Here is a 12,208-nt window from a genome sequence, read left to right on the forward strand (position 1 = left end):
CCCTCTGTACCCCTCATTTTCCCCGGTTTTTGTGCCTTTCTGCCCTCTGTACGCCTTGTTTTCCCTGGTTTTTGTGCCTTTCTGCCCTGTTAGACTTGTTTTTTTGTTGGTTTTGTGCCTTTCTGCCCTCTGTACCCCTCTTTTTCCCTGGTTTTTGTGCCTTTCTGCCCTCTGTACCCCTCGTTTTCTCTGGTTTTTGTGCCTTTCTGCCCTCTGTACCCCTCGTTTTCCCTGGTTTTTGTGCCTTTCTTCCATCTGTTAGACTCGTTGTTCCCTTTTTTTCTTGCCTTTCTGCCCTCATGTTAGACTCGTTTTTCCCTTCACCTCACAATCCCTCCAGTCCTCCTTGCACCCCCCTCAGTTCTACACTATGAGCAGCGCGGCTCGGATATGGGCTCAATAAGGGAAATACCCATGAGCTGGGGAGGCCAGTTTTGTCCATTGAGGATGTGGCGAATGGGAAATAAAGCACAACAGGAGGGGCTTAAAGAAGCACTTTCTTACTTTGCAAGTCTCCTTGTCGTTTTCTATCAAACTGAAATTCCGAGCAATCTACAAGCGGTCTTCCAGCTCTCATGAATCAGTGTTAAAACATACAACTAATGTCAATCAAGAAAGAAACCAACAAAGTACACCCTTGATAAATATTCTGTCTGCCTTACTAGAAGTGTATTATATCCTATTGCACTAGCGCTTTATGGAATCACTTCATGCCTTCTTAAACATGTTCAATACATCTTAGTGCTAGAGTTTAAGCTACCTGAGAAGTGAGCCAACTGAATCCTGAAGATGAGGTGGTGGGATGTAGGTGCAGAGATATCGGGTTCTCAGAATATCGGTTCCTGGTCAGTATCCCTGCAGCTAAATCTAACCAACTCATGATGAAAGTTTTAGAAGGCTAATTTTCCTAAAGTTTTTTTCCTGGGAAAGAGAAATAACCTTGAGGATGTGGAATAACTTGAGAAAGTTGTCAATATTAGTGGTAAGCGAGTACAGATCTTGGATTGTAATTGGCTGCAGTCCACTCCACAAAATAGCTTATATGCACCTGTTTGTTCCAATTAATTCTCAGTATATTTGCACCTATGTGACATTGTGTGCATGCATTATGCATGAGAGATGCATGGTTTTCTGGTGCCCTAGGTGAAGTGACTTTCTGATACTCCGGGCAATGGGGTACACATTTGGTCAATTTTAGGGTAAAATAGTGTCATTTGTTTATGGCGCCCTTGAATCTGTCTGGTAGGGCTTGGCACAATACAGTCAATGTGTTATGATATGTGTAGCACATAAGGATTATCCAATTGTTGTAAGTGTTAGACCTGGTATCGTTTGGTGTGGTTTACCCTGACTTTTTGCTTTCTAACCTCCAGTGTTTACTTGGTTTTTGTTGACTTTAGGACTCTTGAGCACTTTACCACTGCTGACCTGTGCTAAAGTGCATGTGCTCTGTATCTCAAATGTGATGACAATTGACATCCATGATTGGCATATTTGGTTTACTCATAGGTCCCTACTAAAGTGCACTACCTGTGCCCAGGGCCTATAAATCAAATGCTACTAGTGTGCCACCCACCTAAGTAGCCTTTTAACTATGTCTCAGGCCTGCCACTGCAGAGCCTGTGTGTGCAGTTTTAAACTGCATCTTCGACCTGGTAATTTTACCTACTTACCAGGACCAAACCTTCCCTTTTATGACAAATAGGTCACCCCTAGGCCCTGGACAGCCATGGGCAGAGTTGTTCTTAAAAGATATGAAATGTACTTTTAAGTTTTACATGTCCTGGTAGTGAAATACTATTCAATTCAAATTTCGCTACTGTAAGGCCTATTTCTCCCATAGGGTGACATTGGAGATGCTCTGTAACCTTTTACAAGTGTAACTTTAAATTGGAAAAATGTAGGAAAAGTAAATTTGATGTCCTTGGAGTCATAATTTAAAACCATTTATTTTAGTGAAGCTGGTTTTTAAATTGCAGCTACAAACCACAATTAACACTTACATTTCTATGCTGGCGTTTAACCACCTAAGGGTAAATATTCCAAAGGTAAATAAGATTTTAGTACACTGGGGCTACTGGGTGTTTTCAAGGGAGATACTTCCGTCCCTGTGCATGAAAGCTTACAATGCAACCTATACTCTTTCACTGTCTTGTAAAACATGAAATATCAGGTTTGATTAAAAAGATAAATGAATACATCTCTCTACCTGGGGCTTAGCTAACATTGTTGCAGCAGGTGCCGTGGCACTCGTATTCACTTCCTGCCATGATGTCACTTCCTGTGACACCACCTAAATTGAGAGTCCCCCCCACTTCTTTTTTTAGGACTTGAGCCCTGGTGCTGCTTCTCTAGTGCTGTTTTTGCATAGTGTTGTGAAACAAGTGTAAAGAGGTAGTATGCGCTATATAAGAAGATTCTGATGTCACTACTAGTCAGGTGTACACCTCTGTGCCTGCGCTGGCCTGAGGGCGGTGTGCGGTCGTGACTGCCCGACCTCCCACAGTGTCAAGTGGCTGCCCGACCTCCCACAGTGTCAAGAGGCTGCCCGACCTCCCACAGCGCCAAGAGGTTGCCCTACCTCACGCAGCGCCAAGAGGTTGCCCTACCTCACGCAGCGCCAAGAGGTTGCCCTACCTCACGCAACGCCAAGAGGCTGCCAGACCTCACACAGCGCTAAGACGCTACCCCTTGGCTCGCAGGAGGCGCGCACACGCTTTGTGTAGTCAGGAAGGCCTCGAGAAGGATCGCCCATCAGCACATTCCTCGGATTCCACTGACCACTGCGGATCCTGGGAGGAGGCCGCCTGCGCTTCCCAAAGTCAACACAGGCCCTACTACAACCATACCAAACCCCTGTGACCCTTCATGCCTAGAAAACACCACCCGTAACATATATACAATACCACTACCCCTCATGTGATGAGCGGGGGACAAGGAAGAAGGGGGAGATGGAAAGGGGGCATTTCACATCACACCAGCTCCCAGGGACCAAGTACACGTCCATTAGTCCATGTCCTGAGCACAGCCTTTGAGGGTCTCAGGTAGAGCAGGTACATAATCTACATAACCAGCATTTGCAATGCAATAGGTCTTGCATTTGCGAAATGTTACGCTATTGGCATTGTAAATGACAATGTCTTTTATTTATATGTTTACAAAACAAACACATAGATAAAAGGTTAGTCATTTACAATTTCAACACACAACCCCCAGAAGGGAGCAAGGGTCACAGGGAAATGTTTAGAGACCTAACCAGATTCAATCCCCAAATCCTAACTTATTCAACACATAGAAAAAACTGGTGGTCTAGTGAAGGATAAAACACTACAGAGGCTCAAAGACAAAAAGTCACAACAGTTCACTCGTTAAGACTCAAGACCCTGATCAGCTACAGTTACTGACACATGTACAACTCTATGACAGAAAAAAAACCCTGAGGAGGGGAGAAAACAGTAAGGATTTCCATCAACTGCCCTTAGTGGCCAGTGTCATCATTTGGAACTCCCACATTGCCCCTGTCACCTCAGTTCTTCTAGCAACAAGCCAAAAACTGGTGGGCTGGGCATAAGGAGAGCAACAATGAAAACGGTAATTGACCAAATCAATTCAATAATGCAGTGCAAAAATAAACAATAAGTGAGAGTGATGTTAAAAAAGTTTCAGCAGCAATCCAGACAACTTTATTAATGATTACTGATGAGCTTGTTAAAAACAGTATGTCGGCAATAAATAGATCTGCCGGATGTAGTGGTCTACTAGTTTCAGCCGTACTGGGTCACAGGACCCCGGCTTTCTTCAGGACCTATTAAATAGAAGCTACTGCATTCAGTGCAATTTGACCGACGATAGACAAAAGTGCATAAAAATAAAAAGCCATAAGGTTATCACAATCCCACTGGTTGTGAGCTTATACCATACCTCTACACAGGTCGGATGATTATTCAAACCTGCAGGGGATAAAGACAGCATGCAAAAAAGTCAATGCTCAAAAAATAGCCAAACAGACTGTATCTGACTGCATGCTCTGTAGTTGTGATTGATTAAGTAGAAGTAATGATCAACTCACCTATCCCGTGTGAAGTAACAGCCTCACCTGGCACAGACTCAGGTATAGGGAGGCAATGCCCTAAAAGGAAATCGAACAAACCACAGAAACAACCATTTAATTCTATGAACACATAGAACCTTGTAGATGTTATTAATATATCTGGCTATGCTATGGTTGATGACCTGCCTTAACAATGCCAGTAGTTTAAAGTCTCGCAAAGATCTCGGCTGGTTGACACCTACCCAAAGTTTCAAAGTTTCAAAGTTTATTTATTATGATAAGGAACTCTTTATGAGGTCCACATAAAACAGCATATACATACAAAACAAAAGATACTTAAAATATTATTCCATCACAATCACATGAGACATCTTAATACAGGTCCAAAAAACATTTAAAAAAGTTGTACAGTTTAAAAGCAAACATTTCATTAGGTGGGTTAATCAAGGCTGCCTTAAACGAAGAAGCTGATAATATGTTGAGTTGTAAGCAAATTGGTCTTAACCATCTACGCCTGCAGGGCATCAGTGTAGGGCAAACGAACATGACGTGATCTAGGTCCTGATCATACAAATGACAAAGATCACAGCGTGCCGAATAACCAAACCAGCTGGCATGTAGAACTTTCAGCGGAAGCAAATTATGTCTTAATAAGTACACCAGGCGCCTCACGCCATGGGAGATGTTCCAGTACATATACGGTTGCGCTTTCCGCAGGGTATAAGATTCAATAACAGGCGTACAACCTTTTTTCGCTAGACAGAAGTCTCTATCAAGACAAAACCCCAATTCCCAGGAGGCTGACTTCAAAACAGTTTTTAATTGATGAGAGGACAATAGAAATAAAGTCTCCTCATCCAATTTCAATTGTAACACAGCATATCTGAAGTTTTTTACAATCGATGAGAAGTCATTAAAAGATCCTAATAATTCATTTTTTATGAGGTCTCTTAAGGTATTGGGTTCACCTTTAGATAAAGCTACTACCCAGTGTATGATACTTGCCAGACCTTGTACCCAGCTGCTACGTAAACCCAGTTCCTGTCTCAAGGAGGCAGTCGAATTTGCTGTGCCTACAGACATTAAACTCCGTAAAATTTTTCCTTCCGCAGAGTTTAAAAAACTCCATTTTTTTAGATCAACTAACTCAATTCCATATAACAGGGAAAACCTCTAAAAGAATAGAAAAATGCCTTCTACCTGTGGCTTTATACAGGGAAACTAAACTCTTTCCCTGAGAAATAGCCTTCCGAGAGTTATTGTCAATGTGTGGTTTGTCACTTAAATTATGAGTGACAATTTTACCTAGGAAGGTATAAGATTTCACACATTCTAGTTTTTTCCCCCCCACAACCCATGGATAGTTAAGACATTTAGGCTTCTTTCTACCAGAAAAACAAATCACCTTGCTTTTTGCCGTATTTATTGATAAGAAATGACTTTCAGCATATTCAGAAAGTGCATGCAACCGATTGTTTAGGCCCTTTGGGGTGAGATCCAAAATCAGGATGTCGTCTGCATACATAAGGCATGCAATTGGAACACCCCCCAAGGACGGGGCAATACCGGCGCAAGCAGAAAGAGCGATGGGTAAATCAACAGTATATAAGGAAAATAGCAACGGAGACAAAAGGCAACCTTGCTTCAACCCATTAGAAGTTGGAATTAATTTAGATACACCACGATCACCTCCAAGTAGAACTCTGCACCAAGTGTCAGAATAAAGGGCGCGAATTAACTTAATAAGGGATACGGGCATACCTAAGTTAAATAACTTTCTCCACAGCAAAGTTCTATCTACTTTATCAAAAGCGGTGGAGAAGTCAATAAAGGCGCCATATACCTGACCACCACGGACTTTCACATATTTTTCATTGATAACTTGCAATGCAGTCAGGTTATCTAAAGTTCCATGGTTTTGTCTGAAACCTGTTTGCTCCATGGGAAGGATTTTATGTTCAAATACCCAATCGTTAATTAAAGAAAGCACACATTTAGCAAACACCTTACCAATAGCGTCAAGCAAGGCAATTTGACGATAATTTTGTGGTAGATCTCTTGCCCCTTTTTTATATAAAGGGACAATGATACTTCCTTTCCAGGAGGGGGGGGACTGTTCCGCTAGAAAAACAAAATTTAAACACTGGAAAGAGTATTTTACTCCAAAGTTCACTCTGGTTTTTCAATACTGAAATTGGGATTTTATCAGGACCCATCGCACCAGAGGAACACATATTCTTAATGGCACATTCAATTTCCTTTTCTGTTGGACAATCAAGTATACATGAAACATTATCAAATTCAACATTAAACCCATGAGAATTATTATTACTGTACAACTTCTCGATATAGTGAACCCACACCTGTTCCTCAATGGCAATGGGCGTAGGACTGGCTCTGGTACCACAACCTTTGCCAATTAAGGACCAGAAAGTCTTAGTTTGGCGATTATAAGAAGCTTCCCTCAGTTGAATCCAGAGGGCATCTTCCTTAGAACGTTTTAAACGGGCCTTAAGCCTAACTCTCCTTCTTTTTAGAATAAACAACTTAGACTTAGCTTCATGAGTAAAAAATAAAAATTGCCCCCTTACAACTTTGTTTATTTCTCTATTTATAGCCCGTAGAGGATGAGGGGCTACAAGGGATTGTTTCACACCTGATTTCTTTTTTGCACTAGCAGTTACAGAATCTAAAAAATTAATAAAACATAACAGCTCTCTCCCTTCCCAGAGAGGTAGATTCTCGACGGCAAGATACAAAAGAGGCACCAGATTTTCAACAGTACAAAGGTTCCAAAAACATTTCCCTGAGCTGGAATCAAAATTCACAGAATCTATATCCAGACTCCACGGATCCACTTTCTGAAGATTAACGGAGACAGAAAGCGTCAATGCATTATGGTCACTAAGATTAGATTCAATGACCTTCATATCCTTCAGTAGGTGAAAACCGGCATAATCTACCATGATAAAATCAATGATAGATTTTCCCTTATTAGATTTACGAGTAAAAGCAGCCGGGATGTCAGATGGAAGCCTCCCATTTACTATTAAGCAATCAGCTTTAAGTAAACCGTCTAATATAAGTTTACCTCTTTTGTTAGTTTTAATTTTGGGGGGAAACTGGGCTGAAGGTATATTCAGAGACTCTTCCAATGGAATATTTCTAAACAACTCCAACCCGCAGTTAGATATATTACAATTTAAGTCCCCAAACATTAACACATGCGGAGTAGGGGAGATCTCCAACACTTTAGTTAAAAAAGTGAATAAAGTTTTTAAACCAGCATTAAAACAACAATTGGGGGGAATATAAATGTTTACCACAATCAGCAATCTATTAGGGCAATCCTCAAATACATCTTTTAGAGTTATTGCTTGAAACAGTTTTCCTGGATCCAGATAGTGGGAATAGTTCCATTGCAATCTGTTAGATAACAAGCATGCTAACCCTCCCTTAGCATGGCCTCTTCTAGTGCTGGTTGCGTTGTAATCCAAAACAAAATAGTCTTTATCCAAAGCGAAACTTCCATCAACCCAGGTTTCTTGCAAACAGATTATATCTGCCTTTTGAGAATGTAGGAAACCCAATTTCTCCTTATAATCCTTGAATCCGGCAGTGTTCCATGAGATAAATTTCAGCTCCCTGTTAAAAATTGGAATGCTGATTGGAACGGGGAGCAGATTTACTCGCTAGGACTCCAGGTAACCAACTCCATTTAGATTGATCATCCTTCACTGTCTGCTTAAGGGGAGGGTTTTTGTATGAAACTAGCCTTTCATTCCTAGCCACACAAACTTTTAGGTTCTCTGATCTAAGATTAGACCAATCCGACAATAGCACACCCGTATTGGAGGGAAGTGATAATGAAGAATTAGCGGCAGTATTTAGAGTACATTTTTCCCCAAAGTGTGGCATGACATCTATCCCTCTAATTTGTAATTCCTCTGCCCATTGTAGAACAAGATTTAACACAACTTTCGAATGAAATTTCACCCTTGTTGATCTTAATGGTTTCCCCACGTAGGAATTAAGGAGAAGTACAAGATCTAAATCGGACGTTTGAATTAATTTCAAGCTTTCGATCTCTTTAAAACAGATCAATAGGGCAGATCTATTTAAAATTAAATCTGGTTCAAATAGGGGAGAAAAATCAAGATATAACGTATCCACATTTGTTTTTTCTTTTGGGAGGATAACTGTCGTTAAGGATGGAGCCTGAAAGGGTGTTGCTGAAGGATTTAAGGAAGACGGGGACGGGATAACAAAAGGAGAGGTAACCTTAGAGATAACTTGGCAAGAACCTGCTTTAGCATTACAATAAGAAAAAGGATTAGCAGAAGGGAGGAAAACCTTGAGAAGAAAAGGATTAGTTAAATTTATAGGACCTAGACCATCGAACCCGTTTTTACTTTAGGGATCTCCTCTTCCTTACTTGATGGCAAGGAAAATATCGGAAAGAGGGAAGGCATTTCGGATTTGGGAATAAGAGGGGAAGTTGCTATTACCTCTATCTTATCACTAAATGGGGCTATACAATTAGCGCCAGCCGAAACCACTTTGGAAGGATTGGGGATGGCTGAGAGTTCCAGGGGCTGCCTTTCCTTTTGACCTTCTGTCAAAGGAGAAGAAAGCGCTGAATCCAAAACTGCTGAAGTGAGAGGAGCGCTTATTTTCTGGGGCACCAACAGAGAAGCCACTGGAATAGGAGGATCTGACCCTAACTCATTTTTACTTAACAAGAGAACTTGCAAAATCTGCGTTACAGTATCAAAAATACATTCCGAACCTCCCACAAACTTTTCAAGTAATCTTAAAATCGAAGACAAAATTGATTCCAAGGAGGACAAAGAGTTAGAAATTAGCCTCCCATTAATGTTTGGAGAACCCTCAGCTAAATTGTTCAACACTGGACCTGAACAGGATGAAAGATTTAATTGTGGAAGGGAGAAATCTAATTTATTAGAAGGTGTGCTACTTAGAGGACCAGTACTTGAAATCGTTATTGCTTCCTCTAAAGGCACACCTTTAGAGTTCCCCTGTAACGATCCCACCCGCGCCCTATGAGCTGTTAAATCAATATCAGGCAGAGTAAATTCATTCCCTACTACAGGGGATTTAACTAACGTGGCTGACAAAAGATCAGTATTCATTGAAACTTTAGGAACATCCATTAGTGTAGCTTGGGAGGGAACAATTTCATCAGATTTTGAGGGCATATTACCCGAGGAACCAAGGGGAGCATTCTGTTTCAGATGTACATTGTTTAATGCCAAAAGTGAGCCCCTTAGTACTTCAGGACTAACTAGAATTGGCAAAGATTGACTGGCCACCAGGCTTAAACTAGAGGAAACATCAATGACCCCGTTAACAGGCCCTGCGTCGTTAGAACCTGGGATTTCATTCGGGGACTGCATATCAGTGGGTTTGTCTTTCCCTTTGTCCCATAAATTAAAAAGCTGGCATTGACCCTTCAATTGCATGGTAGAAGCAATTTTGTTCCGTAGGGGGTTAGATTTGGTTTTAGACCCAGATCTCCCCACAATCACTCGCCCAGAGCGTAGTTTTTTAGCCGTCATGAGACTATATTAAAAGGGGAGTAAAGTTAAAATAATAGCGATTGTAAGATATAAAGCCAAATTAACAAAACCTTAAAATACAATACAAGCCTGTGAATACAACAACAGCCTAATTAATACTGGAGAACCCAGGGAGGGGGCCCAGCCCAGCCTCCTTCAGCCTCTGACGGCCTCAGACGGTCCCGCCCTTGTCCCGGGCTTCTCCCGGCGCGCTCCCGCGCTGCGGTGTTACAAAGGAGGATTATAGCCGCGCTGAGGCGGGGGAGGAGCCAGCAGGGAGAGCGGGTCAGCTGCTGGTGATGCCGAGTGTCAGGCGCTCCTGGGACTTGAAGTCCTCACCTGACCACGCTCGCAGCCCTGCACACACCACCACCACAGAGGCTCAGTTTAAAGAAATCCTCGCAGTCACAGCGCACTTCCAGCAGCGCTGGCAAAGCACCAAAGGCGAAGCGGGACCCGCGGAGCGGGTACCGCGAGTAGTTGAAGAAGGAGATTTACAGGAAGAGCAGCTCCAGCGTGCTCGCAGTCCGAAGCTCCCACTTCTGTCCAAACAAGCAACAGGTGAGGAAACAACCAGGGAAACTGACGTGCTGGATTTAGCCGCGCTGAGGCGGGGGAGGAGCCAGCAGGGAGAGCGGGTCAGCTGCTGGTGATGCCGAGTGTCGGGCGCTCCTGGGACTTGAAGTCCTCGCCTGACCACGCTCGCAGCCCTGCACACACCACCACCACAGAGGCTCAGTTTAAAGAAATCCTCGCAGTCACAGCGCACTTCCAGCAGCGCTGGCAAAGCACCAAAGGCGAAGCGGGACCCGCGGAGCGGGTACCGCGAGTAGTTGAAGAAGGAGATTTACAGGAAGAGCAGCTCCAGCGTGCTCGCAGTCCGAAGCTCCCACTTCTGTCCAAACAAGCAACAGGTGAGGAAACAACCAGGGAAACTGACGTGCTGGATTTAGCCGCGCTGAGGCGGGGGAGGAGCCAGCAGGGAGAGCGGGTCAGCTGCTGGTGATGCCGAGTGTCAGGCGCTCCTGGGACTTGAAGTCCTCGCCTGACCACGCTCGCAGCCCTGCACACACCACCACCACAGAGGCTCAGTTTAAAGAAATCCTCGCAGTCACAGCGCACTTCCAGCAGCGCTGGCAAAGCACCAAAGGCGAAGCGGGACCCGCGGAGCGGGTACCGCGAGTAGTTGAAGAAGGAGATTTACAGGAAGAGCAGCTCCAGCGTGCTCGCAGTCCGAAGCTCCCACTTCTGTCCAAACAAGCAACAGGTGAGGAAACAACCAGGGAAACTGACGTGCTGGATTTAGCCGCGCTGAGGCGGGGGAGGAGCCAGCAGGGAGAGCGGGTCAGCTGCTGGTGATGCCGAGTGTCAGGCGCTCCTGGGACTTGAAGTCCTCGCCTGACCACGCTCGCAGCCCTGCACACACCACCACCACAGAGGCTCAGTTTAAAGAAATCCTCGCAGTCACAGTGCACTTCCAGCAGCGCTGGCAAAGCACCAAAGGCGAAGCGGGACCCGCGGAGCGGGTACCGCGAGTAGTTGAAGAAGGAGATTTACAGGAAGAGCAGCTCCAGCGTGCTCGCAGTCCGAAGCTCCCACTTCTGTCCAAACAAGCAACAGGTGAGGAAACCTACCCAATTCCAGGCAAAGACAATACGTCCGCTTAGACTTCCAATTTACTACAAGCATCTTCAACTCTGAAGGCTCATTACAAATCCAATTGCCCTGAGGAAGCTCCCAGTGAGGGAGAGAAACGCGTTGGCTGATGTTTTTTGACATATGTGGAACCTTTTGAAAAACAAAAAAATTTGAATAAATAAGATACTTTTTGCATACAAATACTACTCTTCCTGGACTCTTTTCTTATTACGTGCACCCCCAACCAAATTTTCAAATATCTAAGTGATCTGAAGCTCTGTTGTGTCACTTAGCAGCTGACGCAGGGGTTGTGTGCACAAAACTCTCCAACTCGTTTGTTGAACTGGGACTAAGGTGCGGCATCTAAAGGCCCACTGCTGTTTTCCTGCTTTTTGTTACGGGGAAACTAGTCAACTTTTATTTAAAATCATTTTAAGTACATAATTTTAAACAACGTTTTCCATGTATTAAATAAAAATGTCTCTGAGGGCGAGACTACTGTTTGGACATTATTTATAAATTAAAACTCTTGAAATTAAATAGCTAATAAACATTTTATTGAAATAGTATTAATAAGATTGAATATATAAGTGATCAGTATTGCATCTCACGGGGCTCCTTTCTTTGGGAATTCTAGGGAGAACATAACACACTTTCTGCCCAGATTCTCATGCAGCGCAGTGCAGCAGCCTCCGCAAATGCTGCGTTGCACAAGAAGGAGAAAGCAGGCGAGCGCCACATTTACAAAACTATGGCACTCCCCTCCCCTTAGAACCGGCACAGAAATGTGCTGCTGTGCGCCATCGATTCAAGTGCAAGGGTGTCTCTGTGAGTCTAGCACAGGTTTTGTAGTGGAAGCATACCTTCCAGTACAAAAGCACTATGCTTACTCTAACTTTGAACCTTTTCCCACTTGGTTTGTGTGCTGCACAGTGCAGCA

Source organism: Lissotriton vulgaris, chromosome 3_1 (genome assembly GCF_964263255.1).
Source record: "Lissotriton vulgaris chromosome 3_1, aLisVul1.2, whole genome shotgun sequence".
Classification (NCBI taxonomy): domain Eukaryota; kingdom Metazoa; phylum Chordata; class Amphibia; order Caudata; family Salamandridae; genus Lissotriton; species Lissotriton vulgaris.